Here is a 7,315-nt window from a genome sequence, read left to right on the forward strand (position 1 = left end):
CAGAAAATGTGTATACCGCAGATATGGGCTAATTTTAGGTTAAATACTGACTGATAGTTGATGTTGTTGGATGTGGGATGACATCATAAATTTCCAGATGTGTCAGTTTTTAAACTGATAATTATCAATGGTAGGAATATCAGTTTATATAAATATGTAGTACAAAATGGAAAGCTTGTTTGGGAAATTTCTGAACATTTTAGAAATTCTGTCCCAAATCCATGCTTAAATCCATTGTATAACTGTACGGATCCTCAAGTCAATTATCATGAGAAATGTTTTAAATTACACTGTAATATAATACAACAACAAGGAAATAGTATTTTTAAATTTACATGGCAGAAAATAATGAAAGAAAAATATTACTAGTCTTTGTTTTTCATAATTAAATCATTATATTTCTATCAGATCAGAAAGCTTTGTGTGTACAGTAAAAACACTGCAATTTGTAGCCCACGATAGTTTCTGTGATCTTTCTTCTTGCTATTTATTATCATTTAACATACTATGAATATATAGTATTTATCTTATATTTCATAATGTTAAGTAGGTAAAAAGCTCCATACAACAGAAATTCATTTTTCATTGTTGCATTTCTAGTGATTTGGGCTATACCTGACACACAGTGGAAAATTATGAATTTTGGTACCAGTGGAGGTTGTATAATTGCTCAGTCTTGTTATACTTCCTATCTCTGGTGATATGAACAAGAATGGGCCCTATATGTATATGATCAAATATGTGAATGTTTGGTCCCCAGTTAGTGGGACTGTTTGGCATGAATTAGGAAGAAAGGCCTTCTGGCAGAAAGTATGTCACTGAGGTTGGGCTTTGAGCTTTCAGAAGCCCACACCAGGTTAAATCTCACTCAGTTTATCTGCATCTTATCTAGGGATTAGGATGTAAACTCTGAGCTATTGTTCTCAGCATCTTGCCTACCTGCTACTCTTGGCCTTGATGATCAAGGACCAACTCCCTGAAACTGTAAGCAAGGCCCCAATTAAATGCATTCTTTTATAAGTTGCCATGACAATTATGTTTCATCCCAGCAATAAAACAACAAATAAAGTGATGAGAAGTTTAAAGAAAAGACTGCTGCTAACTAGAAGAAAGGGAGAGGTACCCTCGGGTTGAAAATCTACCTAACTAATCCTGCAATACTTGAAAAGAACAGGCCAGAAAGATTTCTTCCTTATAAAGCTAAGACAAAAGACAACAGAGGACAACAACAACAACAATGGAAAACTTCAGAAAATATAAGAGGGCTTGGTCATGGCTATTCACCACAGCATTAGAACAATAAAAAGACTCTACAAAACACTTTAAGAGAGGATGTGGAAGTCTTCTATTTTAAGAAGCACAGGATATTTAATAAATATAATTAATTTAATCAATTCCTCTTTCTGTTTATTCCCAACCAATTAGCTATAGAGTGAACTATGCAATTTTCTCAAAATTGTTTGAAAATATATTTTGAACTTTATTCATAATTTAAGTTTGTCTAAATGAATAATATCTAGCATTTTATATTTGTGGAATTCTCCTTTGTAATTTATCAAGATTCATACATAAATCCATACACATATTTTACATACAAATGCAGGCATTCTCATGTTTGTATGTATGAGTAGAATAGCACAAAAATGAGTATGTGTGTGTGCGTGTGTTTGTGAGTGGTTAATCTTCCATGGGAACTTGTGAAGGAATAACTGTATGTGTAATGAAAACTCTACATATTCCTTGTCATTATTTCCTAATCAATAAAGCATAATAACTATCTATGTTGCACCTGCATTGTACAAGTAATCCACAGAAAATTTAAATATACAAGATGATATGTGGAATATTCACATAACTGATACCTAATATCTAATAAAGGATTTTACCATCCACAGATTTTACAGTGTACAGGGACCTGTAATTAATCCTATGCAGATACTGTGAGATAGTTGTGCAGGCCTAACTCAACTCTGTGTATATATGATTGTATCTTTACATATAATGAAGAAGTAAAACTCACATATTCCTAGGTGTTATACAATGGATCGCAATTTTAATTCTCAGTGTAAAAGAAAGATAAATAATTATAAATGCTCGGTGGATAAACATTTATTTCCTCAGATTGTGACAAAGTGAAAGGTACAAAAGATAGCAAAAATACAGATATTGTGACAGCTGTTGTTCTAAGTTGTTGTTTTTGACTAAATCTCAACTGTTCAGTTTTACCAAAAAAGACTCAGGAGCCAGATTTGGGGTGAAAGCATGCTAGCTCAGAGAGACAGAGAAAGCACACAGCTGACCATCCTCCACAATCATCCCAGAAGTGTCTTCCCCTCTCTCTCTTCTGCCTACCTAAACAAAAAACCTCAAATTGAATAGCCCTCCCTTCTACTTCTTGTGAGTCTATGTATTCATCTTCCCTACTCCATCCTATTCTCTTTAGTTTTTTCTTGTTTACTTCCTGTCAACTGGTTTCTGGCTCCACTTCTTGACCTATGGTTGATTTCTTTAATCCTGTTTACAGTAAGCAGAAAGCTCTTGGATTAAAGGCTTGTGCTAGGGCTGGGTCACACCACAACTAGGAACAGTAAAGAACACAATCTCAGGGTTCACAGTGTAATCAAATATCCTGCAACTCTCAGGGAGAGTTATGAAGTCATTAGCTACCTTTACTGATTTTGTACCTCAACTGTGAGCAGCTTTTCACTCACTGCCCCTCTTCTAGCAGATGTCAGTACTTATTAAAATATTTTTCTTGAAGGGGAACACTACCTAAAAAGAAAAATGAAATAAGTTTACATTATTTGCAATGATACATATCTAAATTCCAGACTCTTTTGCTAAGTACTCCCTGATACTTTTTATCCCAGAAAGTTTCAATGAAGCCTAACTTTTACATAAATAACATTTTACCATATTTTCTGTATAAGATGACAATGTTAAGAATGTAAACTAAGTTGCTTAAAGACTGTGGTTTAAATGAAATTTCTAAATTTATTCAAGGAGAAATAACTGTACCAACATTAATGCTAATTTATATTTTACTTTAAGCATGCTTTACATATTTTGAGAGAGAGAAAATTCTATGGAAAATCAAATAAAAAAACATTCATAAATCATACATTTTCTTGTGTGAAATGCCTTGATTTCACATTGATATTTGTAGTTTCTTTAGAGATAAGAGTTAATGAATTTTTAAATTTCACTTGTACATGTATTAAAGAGGTAGAAGTACCAAATAATAAAGAATAGATAAAAATATATAAGTAAAGAAATAAATTATTTGATGCATGTTCAGTAAAGATATTTGTAGAGGGGAATCTATGCGTAATCAATATGTACTCACTTGTGTAATTGACTTTTACACAGAAACATAGCCCAATATGGAGACTAGAAACTTATAAGTACTGTTTACTCATGATTAAATTATACTTTCTGGGAAAATTTTAAAAGCAGACACTGTTATCAAAATAAGGGTCATAATATAATTTCCTTCTCATTGTCTATAAAATCCAAATCAAAAACGTTTGTAAATGATTCTGGTTTTGATCTGTGTTTTGACACAATGTTTTGCTGTGTAGCCTGATTTGCCTCAGACTTATTATTAACTACAATCTAGCCTTACTTTTTCACAAATTCTCTTGCATCTTGCCTCAGCCTCCCAGTGCTGGGAATATAGGTGCACATCACAACCCCTAGCATTTTAAAAGTCCTTTTAATAATAAAGAAAATTGAGAAATTAAAAAAAAACTTCATATGACTGATTTTTGAAAGGCTTATATTAGTATTTTGTTTAATTTGCCTAATATTTACAAAAGTAATGTAAAGTTCAGAAATAGAGACTCAAGACAACTGAAAGGACCCATTGCTTTACATTCATTTGAGAAAAAATATGTCATCTGGTTTTTAGATTTGACATATTTACCTGCCCTGCTGTAGATGCCAAAAGCTCAAGACAAAATTCCAATCATTTTAGTAAACTTTAAACATAATGAGAAAAATGGTTGAGGATTACAAATTGGATACATACTAATACATATAAAGTTTGTGTTCCTTAGACCTGAAGCATAAAAAGTCAGTATGTTAAAAAACAGGGACTAAAGTGACATATTTTTATGTCCTCCTTCATATTTGCTTCACTTGAAATTTTTATTTCCTTATTAAGTGTGAAAAGACGTGTGAGAATTTTTCTATTTGCAATACAAGCTCAGATATTAAAATATAAACATATGTATATATATGGAACAATAGTACTAAAAGAAAGAAAGGTCTTACATTTGAGCAGGAGTAGAGATGACATAGGAAGAAGGGTTAGAAATTATATAAATACATAAATTATGTATGAAATTCTAAAAATAAAAAACATTGAAACGTATTTCTTATATGTGCTTTCTTTCAACTTTCCAGCATTTATGTCAAGTACATCTGCTATTTAGTTCTCATGTATAATTGCTGGTCCTCCTCCAGTTTTAGTAATTCTCATAAATTCATATTCATTAAAACAATTTCATCAGAATGAGATATTTATGTCCATAACAAGGAATGTCTTTTGCTTTTTTAATATTCAAAATGACATGATGAGAATTGATTTATGATTTTAAATAATTTGTTATTAAATGTTTGAAATGTATTCAATAAAAAATAGCACATAAAGGCAACCTACTGACTGGGAGAAGATCTTCACCAACCCCAAAACAGACAAAGGTCTGATCTACAAAATATATAGAGAACTCAAGAAACTAGACTTTAAAATGCTAATTAACCCAATTAAAAAATGGGGCACTGAACTGAACAGAGAATTCTCAGCAGAGGAAGTTCAAATGGCCAAAAGACATTTAAGGTCATGCTAAACCTCCTTACCGATCAGGGAAATGCAAATCAAAACAACTTTGAGATATCATCTTACACCTGTCAGAATGGCTAAAATAAAAAACACCAATGATAGCCTTTGCTGGAGAGGCTGTGGAGGAACAGGTACCCTCATCCGTTGCTGGTGGGAATGCAATCTTGTGCAACCACTTTGGAAATCAGTGTTTCGGTTTCTCAGGAAATTCGGGATCAACCTACCCCTGGACCCAGCAATTCCACTCTTGGGAATATACCCAAGAGATGCCCTATCATATGACAAAAGCATTTGTTCAACTATGTTAATAGCAGCATTATTTGTAATAGCCAGAACCTGGAAACAACCTAGATGCCCCTCAATGGAAGAATGGATGAAGTGTGGAATATCTACACATTAGAGTACTACGCTGCGGTAAAAAACAATGACTTCTCGAATTTTGCATGTAAATGGATGGAAAGAGAAAACACTATTCTGAGTGAGGTAACGCAGACTCAAAAAGAGGATCATGGGATGTACTCACTCATAATTGGTTTCTACCCATAAATAAGGGTCACGGAGTCTACAATTGGTGATCCTAAAGAAGCTAAGTAAGAAGTTGAACCAAAGGAAAAACATATAGTTATCCTCTTGGCTATGGGAAGTAGACAAAATTGTCGGGGAGAAAATTGGAATCTTGGGGGTGGGGTGGGATGGGGGTAAGGGGAGATGGGGAGAGAAAAAGGAGAGGGGGAGGATGAGGGCAACTTGGGGAAGAAGGAAGATTGGGATAAAGGAAGGTTGGATAGGGGAGCACGGAAGCACAATTCTTAGTTAAGGGAGCCACCTTAGAGTTGGCAAGAGACTTGAACCTAGAGTGGCTTCCAGGAGCCCAAGCCGAGGTCCACAGTTAGTTCCTTGGGCAGCTGAGGATAGGGAACCTGAAATGACCCTAGCCTATAGCAATACTGACGAATATCTTGCATATCATCATAGAACCTTCATCTGGTGATGGATGGAGATAGAGACAGAGACCCACACTGGAGCACTGGACTGAGTTCCCAAGGTCCCAATGAGGAGCAGAAGGAGGGAGAACATGAGCAAAGAAGTCGGGACCACGAGGGGTGCACCCACCCATTGAGACAGTGGAGCTGATCTACTGGGAGCTCACCAAGGCCAGCTGGACTGTGACTGAAAAAGCATGGGATAAAACTGTACTCTCTGAGCATGGCGAACAATGAGGGCTGATGAGAAGCCAAGGACAATGGCACGGGGTTTTGATCCTATGCAATGTGCTGGCTTTGTGGGAGCCTAGCCAGTTTGGATGTTCACCTTCCTAGATATGGACAGAGGGGGGGGGGACCTAGGACTTACCACAGGGCAGGGAACCCTGACTGCTCTTTGGACTGGAGAGGGAGGGGGAGAGGAGTGGGAGGAGGGGGAGAAGGATGGGAGGAGGGGGAGAAGGGTGGGAGGAGGGGGAGGGAAATGGGAGGCTGGGAGGAGGTGGAAACTTGTTTTTTTTTCTTCCTTTTCTCAATAACAAAAAGAAAAAAAATAGCACATAAATGTCAATTTTAAGTATTGTGTGTTTAACACAATTATAATTACATTACAATGAATTATAAATAGCTAGTTTAGTTTTAGCACATTTATGTAATTCACATTGAGAATGTGGTATTAAGAAAGAGAGCTAAAAAGGAAAGCAAAATTGACTTGCATAATGATGCTAAGCTCATTCATCTTTCCATTTTATACTTATTTTCAACCAATGTAGCCTGAAGTAAGAGATTTGCATTTCTTTTAAGATTTCTGCGACTGGATCCTTCATCTTTATCATGCATCTCTAAGTGTGAACCTTTTATCAAGCTACAATTTATAGCCATTTAAAGAATGTCAGCATCAATTTAGCTGCATTCACTCTCATTGTTATTCTCTTACTCTAGACTCTAATTCTTGCTTGTGTTCAGACTCCAGTACACTTTCTAATTTAAAAAAAAAAAAAACTCATTGAATTTTAGTAGAAAAATAAGTAGATAATATTTTCTTGTATACCTGTACTAAAGAACCATAAAGTGTGAATTCCACAAATTAAAACAATCTTATCATTTGGTGGGGGTAATGAATTAAATTTGATAATGTATGTGAACACCCAGATGCATTGCAATCACAACTGATAACATTGAGAGGCATGACTATCTGAAAATTTATTGTTCCTTTTCCTTATCTGTTTTAATTTTTATTTTCAATTTCATAAATGTACATCTGAGTGTGGGTATATGTACATGAGTGCAAATATGGACAGAGGACCGTGCTTTCAGATGCTTCTGGAGCTGGAGTTACAGATTTTTCTGAACTGCCTGAAATAAGTGCTAGAAAATGAACTCAGGTCCTCTGAAAGAGCATCATGTGAGCTTAACCACAGAGCAATCTCTCGAAGCCCTCACCTCTTGAGTAGCACTAAATTTCTACATTAACTATGGAGTCCACTGC

Source organism: Microtus oregoni, unplaced genomic scaffold (genome assembly GCF_018167655.1).
Source record: "Microtus oregoni isolate MIOR12 unplaced genomic scaffold, Mior012 000079F_000, whole genome shotgun sequence".
In the NCBI taxonomy this organism is placed as follows: Eukaryota; Metazoa; Chordata; class Mammalia; order Rodentia; family Cricetidae; genus Microtus; species Microtus oregoni.